This window comes from Falco naumanni, chromosome 1 (genome assembly GCF_017639655.2).
Source record: "Falco naumanni isolate bFalNau1 chromosome 1, bFalNau1.pat, whole genome shotgun sequence".
Taxonomy (NCBI): Eukaryota; Metazoa; Chordata; class Aves; order Falconiformes; family Falconidae; genus Falco; species Falco naumanni.
In genome coordinates, this window is record NC_054054.1 from 54,647,984 (window position 1) to 54,670,796 (window position 22,813).

General features: G+C 45.3%; 1 protein-coding gene and 1 long non-coding RNA gene across 6 annotated transcripts in view; one reads left to right on the forward strand and one right to left on the reverse strand.

Moving 5' to 3' along the window:
- The window catches only part of RBM47 (RNA binding motif protein 47), an 82,115-nt gene that overhangs the window by 57,890 nt on the left and 1,412 nt on the right, over window positions 1–22,813 (reverse strand). The window contains exon 1 of one of the 5 annotated variants that reach the window (XM_040594507.1): window positions 22,243–22,548. The exons of the other annotated variants lie outside the window; for them this stretch is intronic. The gene's annotated coding sequence lies outside the window, so the exon portion shown is untranslated. Of the gene's footprint in view, window positions 1–22,242; window positions 22,549–22,813 lie in introns of those variants that run through there. 5 annotated transcript variants of the gene reach the window in all.
- LOC121088446 lies at window positions 9,520–21,201 on the forward strand. Its single transcript, XR_005827954.1, has 3 exons — window positions 9,520–11,391; window positions 12,378–12,525; window positions 14,255–21,201. It is a non-coding gene; the product is annotated as an uncharacterized LOC121088446 (long non-coding RNA).

A 22,813-nucleotide genomic window follows, 5' to 3' on the forward strand; every position in this document is an offset into this window, starting at 1 on the left:
CATGGCTTCAAAGAGCTTAGCCTGCATCTTAGTGGACCCCCAGCCAACCTACACCTCCATGCAATGCTCCTGCCACTGAGCCCTACTTTCTTGCTCTGTGTCCGGTACCTATAGCCACAGTATAGCTGAGGGAGGGAGGAACCTACTGCCCCACAGGTACTGTGGTACCACTGCTCCCTGCAGCGCTCTTTCCTCCAGCTCAGGCACAGATGGGAAGCCAGAGCACCTTGAACTCATCTACACATCAGAAAACCAGCACACAATTTGTTCACCATCCAAACAAAAATATAAGAACAGTGTTATTACTTCAGATGTTTGGGACTCATGTAACCAGTAACCTGTCTGCAGCAGTGGCCACTGCTTGACCTCTACAGAACAGCAAGAGCAGGATGAACGCACGTGATCTTTCCTGCAAGTCTTCTTCCAGCCTCCAACCACTTTCAGCTCAGGGGACTCCTTGAGCCTGGTTTAGTTTGCCCAGTGGTGTACCTCTCTTCCAAGTACTTGCCCAGTCTTCCCTTCAACACCTGCAGAAACTGCTGCAATTATCACACCCTTTGGCAAAGAGTTTCACAGGTCTAGTATTTGCTGCATGAAAAAGCATCTCCTTTTGCTCTGAAAATGGCTCCTTCAACTTTGTCTAACAGTCACTACTTCTTGCATTGCAAGAGTCAGCGAGCAGCTCACCCCCACCCACCCTCTCCACACTACCCAGGATTTTATAGACCTGAATCAAAGAGACCCCCATGGTGTTCTCTGTTTGAGCCTGAGCCTGCTCAGCCAGCTGCTGGGTATCACACGTATGTTTTGGCTGCTTGTTTCCAAGGGATTAGGGAATTTACTAAAATGTTCTTGTTGCCCAGTCTCCCTTGCACATCCCCACCACAAAACTTCACCCCACACTCACTGGCTGGACATTGAACATACTGAGTGTAAGTCATGCAAAGCTCAGTGTGGGCCAGTGGTCCCAAATATGTAATCAGCAGCATGTGAGCACTGAATTCCCACAATTGCTCTCATCTTGGTACTCAGTGAAGTAGCAAACATTTGGCTTTACTTGGTATACTGAACTTTGGCTGTTAAAGCTAAGATCCCCTTGTTATTTAGAAGCACTTACTAGCTTTTAATTATACTACCAGACATCATGTCTCCCTTCCATCACATCATTCTGCCACATTCTCAATTGGCTTATGTCTTGTTTTCAGTTAGGTCTAAGTCAGTCAGAAAGTGGACTTCTTAATGATATGAACATCACCAACATTGTGAGCGCTCATATGCTTACTGTTGTCTGCAAAAGTCTGCATGTGATGCTACTGAGATAAATAATCCAGCTGACAGGACTCATTGAGCTTTTCAGTTGCCCTCTGAAAGCCAAAAATTCAGGATGAGCTCACAGCAGACTTTATCAAAAGCTGGCTTCCTAAGGAACAACTTCTAATACTTCATGTTTTTGCTATTTTAACTCCTCTCAGTAAGTGGTCTTAATGGAAGTTCTGCCTGATCATGCAAGTCTTGTTCAGGCAACATATTTTCAATTGATTTTACATCCATTCATCAGAATAATTGGTTTTAAAAACTAATTTTATGTCTAGCCAGAACATGACCAAGTATGTTTAAACCAGGTACCCTGCATTAGCACGTGCACCATATGGCTACCTGATTTTCCTCCCATACTGGGACAGGAGGGCATTTTTAATCGTTTACAGCAGGGGCAGCTCATCATAACCACATCTGTAAAAAACAGCTTGGATAGCTGTGCTCCTCACAGGTCTTTGTGTGCTAAGGCATCGCAAGAGCTTGTAGTCCCCTGCTCACTAAACAGACCTTCCAGGAATCTGCTCCTCTGCTGAAGCAGGGCCACCCAGCTCTCAGTCAGCGCTGGCAGCCTAAAGAGGAGCGGCTAGAGATGGAACGAATATGTAGAGACTGTGGGGACAAATGTATCAAATACCTCAGTTAACTGGCAATCAATTAAAGCTGATGCCTAGGCAAGCTCCCGCTATGTTGCAAAGTCATGGTAGTAGTAGGGCTGAAAGTAGTAGATGCACCTCCCTGCAACTTTAAAGTTAAATAGAAAATGCTGATATTATTTCTCACTCACTTACTTACTTATTTATGTCTACTATGTTTTTAAATGATCCAAAGTAAGGTTATGATGAGAATACAAGCCAAAAATAACTCCATGGCAGCGCCCTCAATGGGGTGACTTGGTGAGCATCACCCCTACGGGCACAGCTGTTTCAAAAACTCCCACAGTGGCAGACACGGCAGAGGATGATATTACTGCTAGAAAAGTGCAAAGAAGCAATACCCCTGCCAGTCACCATGCATAGTTTTTCCCTTTGGCCTCAGCTGATCACAATATTGCTTGTTTCCCACAGAGACTTGCTCGAGGGGCAGTGCAAAACGTTCCACATAGCCCCCGAGGATCCCTGCTGAGAGGCAGCCTGCACCCAAGAAGCACTTACGTACAGCCATGTGTGGGCTTTGCACAGCCATGGCCCTGGCTCTCCAGCAGGACTGGTTCCAAGTTAATAATTACATGTTTAGCACATTACACAAGCATTCACTCCGGCTCTTTCACGGCTGTCCATTCTTCCGCTTTGTGATAGCTGCTCCTTTTCTCATTTGATTTCACACGCCACAGGAACACAGGTCCCGTAGGCATCAGCGTTCCCTCCCCAGCCTCACCTGCCCCGCAGCAGTGACCCTGTGCTTCCTAGGTTAGGACACATATGCCGCTCGAGCAGCCTTTCCTCTGGATTCAAATTACCAAGACCAAAAATTCAGTCTGCTAATGTATTTGTTTGTTCCACTGACCTGCCAGGTCTTCAGCACTCCTACCAAACCTGAGAGAAGATCCTTGGCACTCTTCAGAGCTGCCCTGACTTGTGCAAGCACAAAACAAGGGGCTGCTTTGGAGGGAGAGCAGACATGGGGGCCTAGCAAAGGATCATGAAACACTGTTTGGAGCTGGCAAGTTACCATTAAAGAATGCTGCCCACTTATGTAGAAAAACTGGGTGCCAGCCACTCACCAACCCTGTTATTCAAGTTCTGCAGCCCTGCAGCAAAGGGCTCCTAGAATTAGCTCTCCCAATCTGGTGGTGAGACGCTCCGATGTCTGAAACGTGTTTGCCTTAGGGTTGTTCAATACCTGCTCCATGTGATTGAGCTAATTAAAAGTTTTTAGCAAAACAAATCCCTGTTTGTGAAGGTATAAAAGCTAAGAGGATTAGATGTTAGTTAAACTAGAAATAACGGAGAAACAAAGTTGTTGTTGTTAATTCTTAAAAATGCTACCCTAGTGCATGTGGGTGAAAGGAGTGCATAACAAATCTAATCTATGAAACAAAAGTCCCAGATGACAGTTAAATTAGGTATACTCTGTAGAAAAAAGCATCTCCCTTGCATTCATTATTGCCACATAACAGGAGAAGACTTTGTTCTACACACAGAATGCGAAACCAGCTTTAAAATTGTTTCATCTCCAGTATTATTCTTGTAAAGGAAATGTAGGTATTTTCTACTTTTCAATAGGTTTACTACCATAGCCCATTTGCTATACAGGTGCGTACAAATAGTGCCAAAATCTGGCTATGGACAACAGAACTCCAAACTTTCATCAGAAGGATTGTCTGCTTCTAAACTGACAAAGTGGCCGAGTCTGATCCCTGTCTTACTGACCAGCTGGGAAGTCAGTGGCTTTCAGTGACTTCCCACCCAGTCCTTCCAGGAGGGTCTCAGCAATAAGGAATCAGCTTCTTTTGCATTTCCATGGGAATCAGAAGTCAACTGTTTTAGTCCCCTGATAAGGAACTGCTCTCAATAGTATCCCCAGTAAGGATAGATTAGGGAAAATGGAATTTAGATCCACAGCACATTTGTGCTGGACAAATGTTTCCTCCCTATCAAAAAACCCACTAAAAATAGGCCATTAGAGACTTCAGACTCCTGCCCCCCTGAAAACACGCTCCTGTCATGCCTGCTCAGGGATTCTTTACTCCCAGTGAAACTGTTAGGTTTGGCAGCAGCCAGCAGCCCTCACTGTCAGCATCTGCTGCTACCTGTCATTTCACCTTGTTTCACTGCTCCTTCCCGGGCAGACATCCCGCAGATCCCCAGGTTTTATCTTGATGGCTCCATTCTCTCCTACCAGCCTCATTCTAGAACACTTGCTAATGCTGGTAGCACTAATTATACTTTTATTTGAACATAAATACTTTGCTTGGGGACATAATAAGTATATACCTGATTCTGGAGTCTCTGGAAGGAGGCTGTTGTACTGATTAGTGCCAATAAGGAAGGGGGAGACGTAAGAACGAGCTCTATAGAAGCAAATACAGTTGAATCACATCAGGAAGTGTTCTTGGGTGCTGGAAACCAATTGCACCCTTTAAGCCTGGGTGCAGCCGTTTGGTTTTGGCAGGCGAGACAGCATCCTTCTCTGGAGGCAATCTGGTCTCCGTGCCAGGGAGCGATTCTGGGCATGCCTAATTTACTAGCAGAGATGTAGCTAATGGGGAACAGAGATAGAAAACTAAACCCCTTCCTAAACAACCAAAATAAAGAAACCTTTTACATCTGCAAATATTGAGGTAGATGATCAAATAATTAGCACTGCAACAAGTTTGTACTGCCTGCAGCTAGAAGAACTGCTCTCTGTGGAAGCAGGAATGTGGTTCAGCCTGCAAAACCATGATAAGGGATCTATACCTAATATTTTCGGATGGTCTGCATATGTCACAGGTAAGTTTCCATAGAGCTGAAAGAGCATTCAGGATTAAACTCCCTGGTAAAAACTCTCTATTCAAAGCAGCTGAGGAAGACTTGGCCATCAAGTGCCAGTGCCACATCTTTACTCCTTCTGGGAAGGTGTAAGTATGAAAGTAGAGGTGTGTAAACAACCTTCTTTTTTTCTATCAAAAGTTGAGTCCGGAAACAACAATAACAAAGATTCTTTTCCCTTGCTTTTCTAAACAAAATTAAAAAATCAATTTCAGTTTGATTTTTTTTCTGTAGCACTTCTTTACAATTTCCTACAATTTCCACTGAAGGTGCTCCAAACTGAAAAATATTTTCCTTGGAATATCTATTTTTACATAGATCAGGTTGTTTTGCAAACTTGACCCATACTTACAAATAGTTTTATTTTTCAAAACCTTCACTTTTTGGAAAGTGTGCTGTTCACACAATTTTTTTTCCCCAGCTGGAATCCTGATGAGCTTGCATATTGTAAGGGAAAAAAGCACAGGTATGGATTTATACCCTGATGTTTCATCACGTGTGGGCTGATGCTGGCTGTAGGTATGAAATACGAATTTAGCATATACAGACCTTGCTGATCTAGTAGAAGGATTAAATAACACATCTCCTAGCCCTTTTACAGAAGGATGATTCAAGCAGTCCGTAGGTTCCTAGGCTGCTGCACAAGATCACAGCCTGATCACACGTGTATGATGGCATAAATAGATGAATAATAGCAACTGCATTTTCAGTCCCACCCACATTTAATCTTATTTTTTTTAATCACATAACACCTACACACAATGCTTGGCTAAGACTGACAGAGTACAAGAAAACCAATATACTGTTTTCTCTCTGTGTGTATCTCAGGAGGAAATAACAGCTGGGGTTTCTTTTTCCTTCACCCCCCCCTTTCCTTTAAGAAACTAAACCTGAGCAAACAGCGGGCAAGTGGTGAAAGCCATTAGTTGCCATGGGATTTCAAAAGGTAAGTCCTTGCGCAAGTGCACATGAGGTTGGACTAGAGCGGGAGAGAGCTGACCTACACCAAAATAATGCTGCCTGTCTTCCCAGCCAGGCTGCGGCTGGCTCCAGCACGCGCCATGACCTTGCCTTTTTTTGAGAACGGGAAGAGTATTGCCCTTCACTTGAATGGAGGATCAAGCCCTACCCAGAAAGTTTCATACTCTATATGTCATACGTGCATGCCAGCATTACGCAACGGGGTGAAAAATGAAAAGCTGTCAGGCACAGAACTGGTGCACTCAAGGACATACTGTTACTTGTTTTGCACCTTTGCCACCCTAACAGGGATTAACAATGTGCCATTGATAGCTGCCATGATAAAGACAACCAAAACGCCTCATTTTTTAACTTTCAGAACATGATCTAAACTTCTGAGGCAAATGGCTTGCTTGGCTCCAAGGTTTTTGTTTGTTTGTTTTTAAATTAAACTGAGAAAGCATTTACTTTTCCCAGCCTTCTCTCCCTGCTTTTCCCCTCCGTTGTCCCCCAGCTAACACAGCAGCAGATTGAATTCACTTCCCAATTCCTTTATTATTTATTTTTTCAACCAAGTTGGTAGGTATTGTAAGTCGCCAACCTTTGCTTTCTGGAAATTCTTTGGTGTATTACTGCATAGCAGAGTGGTGTGACAAGGATAAAGAGATTAGAAGTAATTTCATATAACTCCTTCTGTCAAAATCTGCAGAGGGCTTTTGCTGGTAACTCTGAGGGCTGCTGAAATTCTTCATTAAAAACTTTCAATATATGGGCAGGAAATCTCTAAGCGCTAAGACACAGAGTAGCCAAAACAGAAGGAGAGAAGGAATATTAAATCAAAGTCTGAACAGAGAGAGAATACAATGGGAAAAAAACCTGCTGAAGTACAACAATAATAATGCATGTTATCTCCAAGGGGGTTAACAACAATTCAGCTTTGAAAGCCAGAAAACCACATGCTGATTTTCACCAGTTTCAAGTAATTAGGCACAACCAGTGCAGACACCAGCTCTCTTTGTCACCATTAGACAGCCAAGGTGGCTGTGAGCTGCTGCGGGATGGGCGCTGCTGAAAGCTGCTGTGGTTCACACAAAATTCAGGCTGTGTCTTCCCTGTACGTTGTACCAGCACATTGTACATACAGCCTATACAGGTAAAATCTGGCCAGCAGGTGAGGAGCTTTCCCTGGTGAGGTGGTTGGGTATTACCCCTAGTTTTGTTGGTGTGGAAAAGCAGGGGTGAAGCACAGGGAGAAGGAATTAAGTATGATCTGGCCAACACAGCTGGGCCAGCCAACGCTTGCACTGCAGCCCTGACCAAAACTTTGGAGACGAAAAGAGGGCAGCTTGCCTTCTCTGTGATGGTCCCATTAAATGAACAGAAGAATAGACAGACAAGAAATGATAATGACAGTCCTGCACTTTTTGAGAAGTTACCATCATGTGTTAAAAAGCTATCATCACGCATTGCAGGACCTTCTCAAAGCCAGTGACCTTGCAGAAGAACAGAGAAAATGAGGATGAGCATGGGGGCAGGTGCATGAAAGGGAACATGTCGCTACCATGCCGGGTTAGGAGAAGAGTTTAAGTGCTGTGTCCCATATCAGAGGAGCGCAAACTCTTCTGCTTTTTTGGGGGTCCTTTGCTCTATGAATCATCCACCCACTAGTCTTCGTAAGCATGCTCACAACCTGGGCTTGCTCAGCGAAGGCTGCAGCGTGATCTGCCACATTTCAGCCCACTCAGGACAGGAGGTTTCATCCTTATCTTCAGCCATTTGCTGTGCATGAGGGAGGCTGCTCTGTCTGCTTCGTTTCTCACTCTGGATGTCAAGCTATTTGACCAGGGGCTGCCTTGCCTTCCGGCATCTCCGATAGTGCAATGGACATCTTTCATTTGTCCACTTCTGCTTTAGAACAATATGTTAAAAGAACCAAACCTTTGCTAGTTCATGCTGGCTGGGACATTTAATGCATTCAGGCTCTGATCTTGCACCTTTCAAGTCATACAGGCTGGTGGGATGGCTCCTGGGGAGGAGAAGCAGCCCTCTGCACAGCTGTGCGTCAGCCCCAGCCTGTCTGAAGGCAAAGTACAAAGCAGAGAAACAGCACTGTGTGGTGGGCACCTCCGAGTCCACAGTCCCACCACCTCAGCCTCCTACCAATCTTCTGTTCCTCACCTGAAATGGTGTTACCTTCAGGTAACCATTACTTGCAATTACCATCCACCAGGAAAAGGAGAGCCAACCCCGGTAGCAGCACAGCGTGGATGGCTACATTTGACTCTGGCTTTTACAAGTCACTTTTATTAAACAGATCTCTAGAAGAGGTGTAATTGGTGGTCAGAGTCATGCTGGACATGTTCCCTAAGTGAGGAAATGTCTAAGGCTCGGAAACCTAGAAAGGGTAATATCCCAGTCCTCAGCATTCTCCTCACTATTTGTCTTCCTTAATGTCTTCCTTCTTTATCCTCCAGTCTTATCATGCTAAGGACACCAGCCTCATTTATCTTCTACACAGGCTGTTTTTCCAGGTGCAACAGTGCCAGTGAAAGAGGCTACCCTGCAAGATACTGGTCACTTGCCCTGCTAAGCCAGGCTCACCAGGTCTCCAGCCTGCCAGCAGGGATATGTGTGGGACCACTGCACCCAGAAGCATCGGAAACTAGCCCCTAAGCCAGCGCAATTCCGAGCATGGGTGACTTCCACCCATGAGAAGCCAGTGTTTGCCCCTACAGCTTTTACCCCACAGACATGCAGGGATGTGGATAAAACACAGAAATGGGCCATGGTGCAGAAACAACGTTCTGGGACTCTCTTCCCAGCCCAAAACCTAATCAGCCACTGACGATGAGGGTGAGGGGGCTGGCATCTCCCCACCTCAGCCATTTGCCTTTGGGCACGCACCCCAACACAGGCTTTCTAGTGCAGAAGGAACTGTAGCATCGTAGTGCTTTCTCTGGGTACCCTCCAACCTGACAGGCAGTACCACTGCCCTCACCTTCACGTTTCACTAGGTGAAGGTGCCAGCCTGGGTCTGGATGGGTGACTGCAATGAGCTGCTCCCCCTGAGAAGTGCCAGAGATCCTATGAAGCCCTGATATTTGGAAGGTGGGTGCTATACATTGGATCCAGCACTGCTTTGGACCCTCACAGGAGATGATGGCCTCCTCCACTTGCCGTGCAGTGCAGAAGGTAGCCCTGCTCCAGCAAAGAAGCTGGGCTCAGGCACTGATGGTGGCTGCTGCCCCCACCACTCTCCCAGAGACATCGGAGGAGATGCATTGGCGCCTGATGCACTGTGAGAAAGGGGAACTCATAGCTAAGGCAGATAAACAGGCTTTTGGTTACTACTTTCTGTTCTAGCTCTGCACATGGATCCTGTGTATTGCTGGCCAAGTCATTTAAACCAAGCTTTGTACAGATGGTTACTGACTGACTGCATGTTCCTTATTTTCGAGTGGGAACATTTTCTGGTCTGCAATTTGCTTGCAGAAGCAAAGAGAACTTATTGCTGCAAGTGAACTCACTGGGAAATGCACTCTGAAAATGCAGGTCTTAATCAAAACTAAGTTTTCTGGAAAACAGAGTCATAAGGCAAGCAGTGCAACTGACTCACACTGCTAGCTGAAGTGGGGGTAAAAATAAAAAGTAATTCATTCTGCCCAAAGGCAAACAAACATTTCATTTCTGGATTCTCTACCCCATTTTTATTGTTAAATTTGATCAAATTTTTAAATGAAACATCATTCTAAAGCAAAAAAAAATGTGGCTGCATTATTTTGAAAATATGGAAATAACACTTCAACGTATTTGCATATGTTTATTTCTGACCACCTAAAATACCCTCCTAGCTTGACATAGATCTGTAGCTAGAGCTTGTTTACCTTAAATACATTTTTCCATGAAGACAGTCTTTAACTAATAAAGTTCATATGTGCCTTGCCCTAAACTGTATAGTCAAAACTGTATGGTAAACTTCTTAATTTATATTCTGTGTCTCTATTTTCTTAGTAAATAAATATCAAATGCTTGTTGTGCAGATTATCTTATTACTGTTTGTAAGTATATAAATGCTATAGAGATGGACACCATTAAAATACCAAAGAGTAATACATTCCTCTTCAGAGCAAAGCAATGCAAGACTATGAACCATTTACATCCTGAACAGCAGGAGAAAAAAACACAACCTTTTAAAATTGCTTACTGACCACCCTCCTTTTCACATATTTATATGGCAAGTATCCTACAAAAAAACTCAACAGGTCTGAGTACCTTCAAAAAACAGGATCATATGTACCAGAAGGCAAATTAGGATTGTGCAGGCTATAAACCTGGCACTCTCTGAATTGCACACTTCATATTTTTTTCTGAGTAGGATCTATCTCCACACTGTTTCCTAAGCTTGTACATTTGGTTTTTTTTGATGCAAACTGAAACTCAACCCCAAATTCCATCATGTGGCATCCTACTGACACATGTCACTTGGAGGAGTAGCACATGAGATTTACTGCATGGACTTCTGCTTCACAGAGTAAATGAGTAAATCACAGAGGCAGGGCAGCAGCCCAGCCCAGCATTTGCTGGCAGCAGCAGTAGAAGAGGGAAGGGGCAGAAATAGGGGGCTACTTCCAGTTTTTCATGGGAAAGCGGGTGCTGGGAAAAGCACCTAGATTCACACCTAGAAGTGCCTGGGCTCTGTCCAGGCTCCTTGGGTGACCTGTCCCATCTCACCCTCCTGTCCTTGTCTGATACCAGTGCCCCAGGCTCACATCACTACCTCCCTCTGGTTACCTCTCACTCCAAGTTCCCCTGCCTGCCTGGCTCTGTTTGCAGCCCCCCATGTCAGACCCTGCTCCCAAATGTGCTGTCTCCCTGCCCAGCCCCCAGTTCTCAGTCCCTTCCATTTGAGTTACCTCCCCAAATCCCTCTTTCCATCAGCCTTCTGACTCCTCATCAGCTTTTCCAAGAAAACAGTCATCTTCCCTCTACCTCCTTGTCACTCCTCTGTCTCTTCTTTTCCTTTGTTCCTAGATTCAACTTGCTCTTCACAGGTCCAAGCCCCAGTACCTGTTTCTTTGCTTCCTTTGCCTTTAGATGCCCTATACACTGCTCTTGAACTCGGGGGCAGAGAGCCTAGCAGCATCATACCAGATGTGCAACTAAAGTCTTGCTCAGACTGGAGCACAGCAGTGTGAACAGTGGCTTCTGGGACCTGGATGTTAAAAGCTGTTTCCACGAAACACATGGAAATTGTGATTTTCAAAGGCTTATATCCTGCTTAAACCTGAGTGCCCCTGCGCAGGAGCCACTTTCCTGCTAAAGGTCAAGCCACTGCCCTAGGAAGAGGTTGCAAAAATTTGAAAAAAACCTAATTGTTTAACTTTGATTTTCAGAAATGGTAGAATGTTTTAGGTTAAGCAACTCATGGGCCTCTCTCCAGGCAAATGCAGGACAAATCACATGCCTCAGGCAGTTTGCCATGCAATGTTTCAATCCAGGGACTTTGTGGTTAAAAAAAGAGGAGGGCTTGCTGACAGAGTGGCAAAGCCCCACCACCTTCCCCCAGACACATTGTCAAATATTAACCCAGCAGTTCAGAGGCTGCACTTAGAAGCAGTGTGTTACAGAATGGAAGAAGCTTCAGGTACCAAAAAATTATTAACTGAAGAGAAAGAATTAAGTGATGAAAGATAGTGAGGAAGCGGCTAACAGGAAGGGAAAAACAGATGCCTAAAGGCCAGAGAAACAGCAACACAGAGCCTGGAAGGACAGCAACCGGCTAAAATCACAAATGGTCAAGGACAAGCCAGTGAACAGTGTCACTGGAAAAGAGAGGAGTGACACAGATAAGCTGCAAAACAAGTAGGGGTATTCAGCTCCAGTAGCTCTGAAGTAGCATGGCTTGGGGATAATGAAATCCTCAGTCAAGGGAAAGGGTGGCCAGCATGTGAAGGGGAAATGGATTCTCAACAGTACAGTAAGATTGCCAAATATTAGCTGGTTTTGTTTTATATTTGGTTTGGTTTTCTCTCTGTGTATTTAAGTAACACATTTTATTAATGTTTTATTTTTGGACCCTAAGCATGGGCATAACAAATCCTAAGTCTGCTGATTAAAAAAGGATGCCTATAACCTCCAATATTACTCATTCTTTAAAGATTGAACTTGCAGGACTGCTAATCTGTTTGCTGGGGGCTTGCTTTGTCCAGCCATCCTAGATGAAGATCCTCAGTCTAGTCATCAATTACAGATGTTAATCGTATGTTTCTTCAGTATGTGGAAGAAGCACCTAGAAGCCTTTTTATTATTGCTCAACACAATTAGCTTCTATGAAAAAAAGAATTCCCTTTGTGGTTCCCACCCTGCCCTGGTAGCCATGTGAGGGACATCACAAAAGTTCTGCTACCTGCTTTCTGTGGTGAGAAAAGTAGCTGCTTGCTTTGGCACTCGTACGGAGCCAAAATGCGCTATGAAACCACCCATGCACAGCTCCACCAGAGAAGGTGCCAGGAAGGAATCCTCTTGGTGGTTCTCACCCTACCCTGGTAGCCACGTGAGTGACATCACCAAAGTTCTGTTTACTTCTTTCTGTGTTTAGAAATTTAGGTGCTAATTTTTTCACTTGTACAGACTCAAATGCTCCATGGAACCATCCAGCCCTAGCTCCACCAGAGAAGGTGCCACGAAGGCATTCTCTTGCAGATACTCACCCTGCCCTGGTAGCCATGTGAAGGACATCACAAAAGTTGGTCAATCAGTTTTCTGAACCAATACAAGGGTAAATATGTTTTCTCATGGTTCTCGGCTTTTCGCAACAATTCAGAGGCCAAAGTTTTACAAAATTATGAGCAAATGAAAATAGTCCCCTAGAAAATGCCGGACATCCTTATTGACAACAGCTGCCCTGTCTTCTTCCTTTTACATCTGCTTGTACAATGGGAATATTTGGATGTAAAGTCTCATGCACTTGGAGCAGGTACAGTCCCAGATCTCTGCAGGTTATATTGCATGCACAGTTTTTTCTGAAGTGGGCTACAACAGTTGTATCTGTTTATTGATACCAAAGCTACAGGCCCTTTAGCAGTGCATTTCAAACTCTTTTTCCAAAAGCAGTGATTTGAGGCAGAAACCTGGGACTCGTCACAACCAGCACCCTGGAGACTCTCCTGGCCTTACAGGGTTTCACCGCAAGCACCACTCACCCGCTCTGGCAGTGGGTGCCCACAGGGGCAAAAGTGCAGCACAAAACACAACCTGCTGGGCAGTTCCCCACCCTCCCTTGGTGATTACAAAGACCTACGTAGCACCAGCAGCACTTCCCAAAGGCCCCCGCACAGGGCTGTGGTGGTGCTGAGGACAGTGTAGAAAGGGGAGCTGAGACAGGGAGCCCAGAGGCTGCTAGAGGTTTGGGTTAGGTGTCCAGTTGATCAGCATCTTCCCTCATCCCTCCTCAGGGCTCTCACAGCACAACTTCCCGTGCACAGCTGCCCAACCCTGCCAAAACGAAGGTGTAAGCCAAATACACAGAAAAGACCCTGCGACTTGCTATAGCTCCCCAAAGATCAGCCACATCAGATCCTGCCGCAAGACCTTACAACCCAGTGAGATGTTCAGCTGCTCTGGCAGACAGTAACAACAAAACAGATATCCACAGCAACCAGAACAACCCACTTGACCATACTGTTGTTAATTCATCCGTGCCATTTTCTGTGGCAAGGCAGGGATGTGAACCCAGGCTTCCTAAGTTTTATACTGGTGCTCTACCTGCAAAACCAGTCATTCATACACTTTTTGCTTCTTGCCTGGCTTGTTCTACACCCTATTGCACATATACATGCAATAGTATGTGTGAACTCAGAAAAAAAACTTTATTTAATAGTGATTGACATTTGCAAGAGCTTTAAGAATGCAATGATTTTGGCATCTGTTATTTTCCAGGTAAGGATTAGCAAACCGATGAGTTAACAACCAACTGATGTTCTTTGTTTAAAACGGGCTGCATTTCAAAATGGAGGCAGCTTTCAGATTTTTTGCAGAAAGATTGTGCTTTGATTTGGAAATAGGGAAGCACAGCAAGGATTGCAACATGAGACAGATAAGATTAGAGAAAGAGGAAATGTGATAGAAATGGTTTGGATCTATAGGAGGAGCAATAAAATGCTGTTCATATCACATCATTCATGTTACAGCGCTTGTTTTAGAAGACACAGAGGCAGTGCCCCCTTGTCAGAGGTGAGGCAGAAGTTAAGCTCTTCCTGCATTTTGGCAGCGTGGCTGGAATCCAGGTTTGAACAATGTAGAAATGGAGTGAAAATGAAAGCCTGGCTCCTTCACTTTGCATGTCATTCAGAGCTCCTGATGTTAGAGGGGAAGGGGGTCATCCTTTCTGCTTTTCCATGGTACCAGCATCTCTGCATCCAGCTATATAGCACTCTGAACCAGACTGAGTGTGCCCTGGTGCTCCACAGACCCCTTGCTCAGCAACCCCTTGCTTTGCATCCTTGCAGACATGCATCCTGCTCCAGGATCCCCGGCCACGGACCTAAACTCACTGATGGACACAGGCAGAGCAAGTGGAGAGTACAGAGGCCCCAGAAACTGGTGCCTGTGACAGAAAGCAAAGGCGGACCGTGTAGGATGGGGAAGCAGTGAGTCAGCTTTAGGCGCTGCGTGCTGACTGCTGTATTGCACCGCATGGATGGAGTCTGGCTACTGAGGAGTTTCGATCCTGTGGTTTTGGCTGAGTTTTGCTTTGAACCCAGAACTCAGAAACAAACTTGCACAACAACAACTAGCAAGCTTATCTAATCCTCTTTGCACCAGCCTCAGCTCTGGAAAGGGTTTGTTCAACCCATTTGTGGGTATTTCTAAGGCAAGACTACACACGTGGGGACAGATAGCCTTGTATCTGCCCTGTGGTAGCATGATTACAGCTCCCAAAATGCAGCAGGATCCTTTCTGATTACTTTGGAGTACAAGAAAAAAGAACATACAGTTGCCTACACATTAAAAACTAAAAGATGTGTCCAAAGATACTATAAACTTACACCCCAGCTCACAACTCCCTTGTACAGCCTGTGTACCCACAGCATTCACGGACAACCATGGTCTTTAACTGATTTTCACTATTACCAGTATGAAGCTTTATTGCAAATCTAACCTGCTAGTCTTATGGATACATGGTATTTTTCATAAAACTAAGTTTATTACAACTGCCCATAGGTAAGTAGATCGCACTGCAGCAGTTTTGCTTTCATTTTCTTTGGAGACCCTGTATTTTTCACGCAACTTACTTATTTAGAAAAAACAGTTGTGCTTATTGGAAAATACAGAGAGGGAGAGATGTTTCATGCTAGAAGCAGGTGCATCCCTATCACCTCTTGTACATACACAGTATATTCTTTAACACCCTGTCTCCTATGGCCCTCCTCAAGAGTGAATTTCTAGTGTTTTGCAAGAGGAGAAGAAAAAAAATATTTATTTCTTATTTATTGGCAGGGAAATTATAGCACAGTAAGGGAAAATGATCCCATTGAGATCATCCCCCTAAACCAGAGACAAAGATGGTAACTAATCACTGACAGCTGACTGACAGTGCTTTGGGAATTAAAAATCCAGCACTGAGACTGATTTGTGTACCTGCTGTGCATATACAGAGAGGCCTACAACTGTTTATAAGAAGCAAAGTATTTCCCAGACAGCTGCAAAGTTAAATTTACCAAAGCCTTGATCTCTGCACCTATAGAGGTACAGAGCACTTTTACTAACTTCACTGAAGCCAGTGATCCGTGATACCAGTGTAGAAGAAAGGCTACTATTTGCACAGAGCGCAACAACATAAATACAAATAACGTACTTTTTCTTTTTCTGTTTTTTTGAGGTTTTTTCCAAAGCTCAGCAATCTACAGGTGGAAATGCCAGGATCTGGCTCAGATTTCAGCCTCCTCCACCAAGCTACAAGCTGAGGCTGGTCGAACAGGCTCAGCCCTCTGCTGTGTTGCTTTACCAGTGGGATGGACACCACAACGGTGCCAGCAGCCTGCTGGCAGCAGCCCCACAGCCCAGGGGCTTGCAGGATCACGGCTAACACACCTCTCAAATCCCTGTTCGCGGTGCCTCTCTCTTCCTACTAGCATAGCACCATAAAGCTGTCTCTGGGAGATGGCAGGAATCAAAACCCCACAGTTAAAGATCCAGATAATGCTGTAGATAAAGGGAGGAAAAAAAGCCCTGGAACTGCTCTGTGAGCAAAACACCCAAGGTCACCAGTGCCTCCAGTTTAGCCATACCTAACTGCACTTAGGCCTTCTGGCAGTTCATTCCACATCCCTCAGAGCTGTAGGCTTTACATAGTGCCCCATATATCAACCAGGCAGAGAGCTGATAAACTTGCCAGAAGCAGGTAGCCATGGAATAGCCAGGAATTTGCATAGGAATTTTGACAAGAATTTTCTTACTTAGACTCCTAAGGTCAGCAAACAGTTAAACAAAAATTGTTTGTCAGTCCATCTTGCTGCTTACCAGGAATGTAAGCTTGCAGACTAATACCTGCAGAAAGCCAGAATTTTCAGAAGAAATAAAAATTGGACATGGGAAGACATGGTCTCTGATCTTCTCAGCACCTCAGATAAGGACTTGAGAACACCCGTGGTAAAACACAGGTCAGAGAAAAGACTTTCCAATATTAGGAAGGGCTCCAGAGGCTGCAGGCTGGCACATGACAAGGCAGACAGGAGCAGAGCAGCCACAGATGTGCTCCGGAGTCGCTGCCAATCTCGGGCTGCGTTGGAGGCAGAGCACCCTCCCAGCATATCAGACACCCCTTGCCACCCCTATGGCACTTGGGGAGATTTATTCTGCACACGTACAGTCTGACCTGTGACTCACACAGGTAAGATGAGACTTGGGACTTCAGTATGTAGAAGAAACACGTAGAAGCCTTTCTATTACTGCTCAGCACAATTCGCTTCTATGAAAATCACGGGGTTTTTCTTCCTTGCAGGGCAGCTGTGGCCTGTTTGGACCGTGCCCAGGTCAAAGCTTGCTCCTGGACCCTGGTGTTGTGCAGCACCACTGGGTACATCTGCAGCTACCCTGGGCCTTGGTGCTCAGGGTGAGCAGACAACCTTGTCAGCAGCATTTCGTCACCCTGTTTACTTCATAAATACTGAGTAAGACACCACACATAGCAGCAGCAATAAGCATGTTCAGATCTCCTTGATCCAACCTGAGGCACCTCCACCTTCCCATCCCTTGAAGGTGTGCACTCAGCACTGTATCAGTCAGATACAGTGGGTCTTTTCTTGCTTGCTTCATGAGGCCGAAAAGGCAAGGACAGAGTCAGCCTTCAAGAGCCACACACTGTACTGCAATCCTGAAAGTCTGAATACACCCACCCATGAAACCTATCTCTGCTTGCAGCTTTACCTGCAACGATGCTCCTGTGAGCTTCAAGCATCTTACTAGTGCTATCTTTAATATGAACACTAATGACAATGAAATATCCCTGTGAGGTCTAGCACTCACATTAGGATGTGGGCACCAGTGCACGAACTCTCTGAAATTGAAGCACCCACAGCCAACAGAAATTTTACTGCCAGAAGCATGTACATGATGTGGACATGGCCTAAAGTCATGTCATTAATGTAAATATTTTATTAAGGTGAGCTGAATGTGCTCTTTTGTTTTAAAAACTTCTTGAGGACATGTCCCTGCATGCATCTTCATGTTTTGACTCTATATTCCCTCCTTGTCTTTGGTGCCTTTTTCCCCAGCTCTGGCTCTTCCTCTCTCCCCATCCTCGAAAGCTCCTGCAGTCGCACCCTGCAAGCCACCTGCCCAGCCCTAATGACCTCAATTTCCCACTCCAGCACACACTCCAGCTTTAAAGACCTCAGTCAGCCACAGTGTCTTCATAGTTCCATTCCTCCAGGTCCTAAAACCTTGTTGCTTCAGCAGGAAAGCTTTCAAACCCTAATGAAGCATCTTTGTCTCAGATTTTCCCTAACTGGAATCAGACTACTCAGTGAGTTGATCTTTTCCCCCCTTTCTTCCTCCTCCTCTTTACAAGGATCCCTCATTTATCATTTCCTCCCTTCCCTTCCCAGCCCTGCAGACACCTCCCCTCCACCCAAGTCTACTACCTTCCTCCTTCAGTTTTGATTCTCCATTTTTCTCTTCTCACTGCTGCTGATTTACGCTGGTGACTCATATCGCCCTCTCATTGTGCTGTGTCCATCCCACCTATTCCCTTCCTCTGCTGCCCTGATCCTTCCCTTTACTCCTAAAAAAGACCATCTCTTTTGCATGCACTGCTCATACTCCAGGCTCCCTACTGCTGATTTTTCCCCGCACTAACCTTCAAGTGGTCCCATTCAGCACCATCCATTAGCCTTCCCCATTATGTCTCACCATTCAGCCTTTCTGTGATTTCCACTCCATCAACCCTGATGACCTCTTTTCACCATCATCTTTCTACCAAGTTCAATTGCACATTCCCCCTATACTTCAATTCCTTTTAATTTGCTTTCCCATAATATCCAGCCCAGCTGATGTCCCTCATCCATGTTTTATGTACCTTCTGAAAGACTGTCTACTGAAAGCCTAGCATTGCTTCCAGCCTAGCATGGAGAAAACAGAGTCCCTGATACCCCCACTCTCAGGGGATACCCAAAATCTCTTTTCTCTCTGCAGTGATAATTGCCACTCTGTTTGCAGGCAGGGCACAGTTTTTATTTGGGCAGCCTTTCACTCAAGCTATAGCTAAGATCTGATGATGCTTTCTTATTACATGTGAAAGGCATTGCCGATTCTATCTACCCTCATAGCTAAAACACTTCTCCAGAGTCTCACCCTTCCATTAGCTCAGTAACAGCAACATTGTTTTCTCTGCTGTCGTAACTGCAGCCTTGATTCATTGTTTCATCTTCCAAATACTATTGCAAGGGTCATTTTCTTAGCCCGATATTTTGAGTGTGCCACTCATTTTTATGCTGCTGTTGACCAGCTCCCCATTCTCTAACAAATAAAATAAAAGTGTCCTTATACAGTGCTTGCACAGGCAGGCAGAGCCAAATGGGAAATGGGTACTTTTTGCAGCTTTTGAACACCTGCTTTATGCTTTCCATCAAGTACCTTTCTGTTTTCCCTTACAATTCCTCCCCGGGTCTACCTCCGTGGTCACAACTGCAGAGGAGCTTTGCTCATCTCTCCTAAATTCCTTCTAAAATCTCTCCCTTGCTGCTGAAATAGTGCAACAATGGCCAGGCTGCCAGCGTGCTTGCTCTGTACCCAGCTGACCCCCCCATCATTTCCTTGTGCTCCACCCCACGTTTAACTCACCTCTTGCCTTTCGCTGGGTATTTCATGCATAAACCCCACAGAGCCGTGACAGTCCTTCCACTCCGCCTGTGGAGCAGAGTACACACACAGCAGCAACACCCAGGTCAGGAATCCCGGGTCTATGACAGTGCAATAATTAACAACCTTTTTAATGTTACTGAGAACTCAACTTGCTGAGGCTGAACCTACACCCTGACTTGTGGTGGAGCTTATTAAGTTTCTCTGATACAAGACTGAAATGCAGAGGCAGTATTTCAGTTGATTTCAAAGGCAGAACTCACGCACACCCACTGGGTACTCAAAAGGCCAAAATACGAATGCAGCCCTGAACTACATCACTTGGGGTGGTGCTTCTCCAGAGTAAATCTCCCAACAGCCTTCATGCTGGCGAATAGGACGGAGAGCACTACAGTTGTCAGTGGCTGGTTAAGCCATGCCCACTTTGGAAACAGCTGAAAGTCACTGTTGTCTTAGGATTCTTGGTTGAGGATTTTTGTGCATTCGTAGTTTCCTTCCATCTCATGCCAAATAAGCCCGTCTGTGCTGATTTAGTCTCAGCTTTACAACCTAGCTAGGTAAAAGATAACATCCAGACTATAAGTACATTTTGTGAAACACACTCTTACAAAATATCAAAAAACTCTCTCTTCTTTTTAAATGAAATCTTGGTTGTGATCATAGCAAATGAAAGAATGGAAAGGGCAAAATTTCCCTCAAATATAAGGTAGTCAGCTCTGCAGTTACTAAGAAGTTGTTTTGCTCTGTTGAGTTCACTGTGTCACCAAAATCCTACCAGCCATAGCTATACAAAGCTTGCATTGTCTCAGCAAGGCTACTGAGATGTTCCTGATCTTGGCAAGAGCTAGGTGTACGCAGAAGCATTTTATTGGGGAAAAAAAATTACAACAGCAGAAAGAAATATTATTTTAGGCCTCTTACTGGAAAGATAAAGGTCGGAGTCCTTCCTTCTGCTAAAACAGCACACAAAAATATCCTGTTCACAGGATCCATTTTACAACCTTGAAGATGGCACCTAAAATTCCCCATATGAAACAAATTTCAAAGTAACTCGACTACAATATAAGGAAGGATTTGTGGGTTTAGGTCATTGGTAATTTGGATCTCAACTTCCTGACGAAAGAAGCAGCTACATACACCCATACACAGGCATGGAGACAGTGCCTTCACGGTTAGCCCAGCAGATCTGCTTCCTTGCTACAAAGCAAGCCTGATCTTTACGTTCATCCACTGATTTCTTTTTTTCAACAGGAACAGGATCTGGCAACATTTCTTCACAAAGAGCACATATTATCCCCTATTAAATTTCTCAATAAATCAGAGCAGTATTGATTTGGGAAACCATGCATGGATGATCACAGCCAGCAGTTTGAATGAAAGACAAGATTATTGTTTCACCTGTAAGTGTCATACAACATTTGCTGGAGGTTGTCACTCTAATGGTGCTGTGGGCTCCTACGGCAAATCAACAGGTGCTTGCATACCCACCCCAGATTAACCCCTGGATTTTCTTCTCTAACTGTAGGATATTAATAAATTTTGAATATGCCATTGCCAACCCAATTAATGGGACTTCAGTATACACTTAAAACCATAAAAATCTATTTCACTGGTTGTCAGAGCCAATCATAAGTCTATGATGGCAGAAGTAAGAATTGCCATCTATGTTGCTCAGATTAAATATTTTTAATCAGCTACCAAAAAAGCATAATTTCCAGCTTTTTACACAAGCAGTCTTAATTTTCACAGGGGAAACCAGCTGACGGTGGAAAAAACGTATCCTAACAAGCAAAAGCAAACACTTCTGCCTTCTGCCAGATGCTCTCACAGCTTTTGCAGAAGAGGCTGTAGCATTTCACATAGTAGCAAAGGAGTGAGGTGGCTCTGGTGTGGGGAGAAAGCCAAGACCCTGAAACATGGGCAGCCCCAGCAGCAGACCCTGCTGCTGGGGAGAGCCCTGCTGAAGGCAGCCAGGCGCAGGCTGTGCAAGGTCAAAGTTTCAGACCAAACTGCCATTGAACTAAGTATTCCTTGAAGGCTCTGCCACCTCCACTGCTTATATTAAATACTTTTATTCCAAAGTTTTCAACGGGTTTTTTTTGTTTTTGTTTTTTTTGTTTTTTTTTTTTTTTAATCTGGTGTATTGAAGGCAGCACATTCCTTTACTTTCTGAAACTTCAAACAAAAATTTTGCTTCACAGGCCGCTACAGGAACACACAGAAATGATTAGCAACTGTATTTACACACCAGACAACCTTTAAATGTTTCCCTAACAACACCCAGAGCCCAGAGCCTGAGTCCCAGAGCAGGTCAGCACCCGAAAGCAGGGGGGGAGCTGGGGTCTGCCTGGGCAGGGAGGTGAGGTGGGAGCACCTGCCCCCAGCTCCCGGCGGGATGCACGCCATTAAAACAAGCCAGGAGAAGAACCTTTCCCAGGGTGGGAATATGCAGGGGAGGCGTGGGGAGAGAGCAAACGTGCGAGAAAAGGGTCTGCCTCCCCGTTTATCTCCCAGATAGCAGTTCGTTAGCCTTCAGCACTCGTGCTACGAGTCTGCCGGACACCAGTCAGCGGCGCATCCCCGGCATTATCTCTGCTTCCCCTCCGGAGCGAACGCCGCCTTCCCGTTTTCCAGCTGGATACCAGGCTCCGCTTGACGCCGCGGGCGCGCTCCCGCCCCCCGCCCGGCACCTGCGGCGCGGCCCCGCTGGCAGCCGGCCCGGCCCCGCTTGCGACACCGCCCCGCTCCCTGCCGCACCGTGTGAACCCGGCTCGGCGGGCAAAGAGTAATTGCAGGCTTGTCCAAATTATCATTTGCAAATTTTAGGAGGCGCGGAAAGGCACCCGTGCTCAGTTTGTGCTAGCCTCGGGCGGCTCATTTCAGCCCGGTGTTATGCTCCTGCCCTTCGCCAGCTCGGCCCGGTTGAGCTGATAAAATTTAGGAGGGATTTTGAGATCTGTTAGGTCCCAGCCCATCTTTAACTAGTATAATACTTTGGCTTTAGCTCAAAGTCTTATTTTAAATTCCTAAGAAGAAATGAACTGTGCAGCTTTCCCTCTTAAAAAAAAAAAAAGGTCAGCTATGTGTTTTAAAATTAATACGCAGTCCCTGGTATTTCTCATCCAATCACACATACCTGAGTGAAGGAGATGCTTGACCTCCCGATCGATACGTCTTTTAAAGGCCGTCAGAAACTTTTCCCAGATAAGATCCCAGCCTTATGCTAATGTCTATAACAGACTGGCAGACAGCAGCCATTGTCAGAGCCCTCTTGTCACCTCCCTGTCACCGGTGCCACCCCTCCGCGTTCTGCGCGAACTACACTATTTAAAACGTTGAAAAAGAAGAAACAGCCACACAAACGAAATACTCTTCCAGTGTACTCCAAAGACATTAGGCACGTCACGCTGTAGTTCTTCTTTGACATGGAGAAACACACGTCTTTTAACTTAAAACTCTACGCTCTACAGATTGCTTCTCGCTCTGTCCTTATTTAATACCCGCTTCTACCTCTCATCTGTCACCTTTCCTCAGAACCACCAGAAATCTGTCACTTGGAAAGAGTCACCAAAACTTCTCTGAGAATCTCTGCAGTCCTCTCCATTCGCCTTTTCCCCCCAGCAATATTTTTAAATGTATTTGCTGAGTGAACATCTGTCCCTTTACATGGCCACCCCGAGCCCAGCAGTGTAAACCCTCAGGCGCGA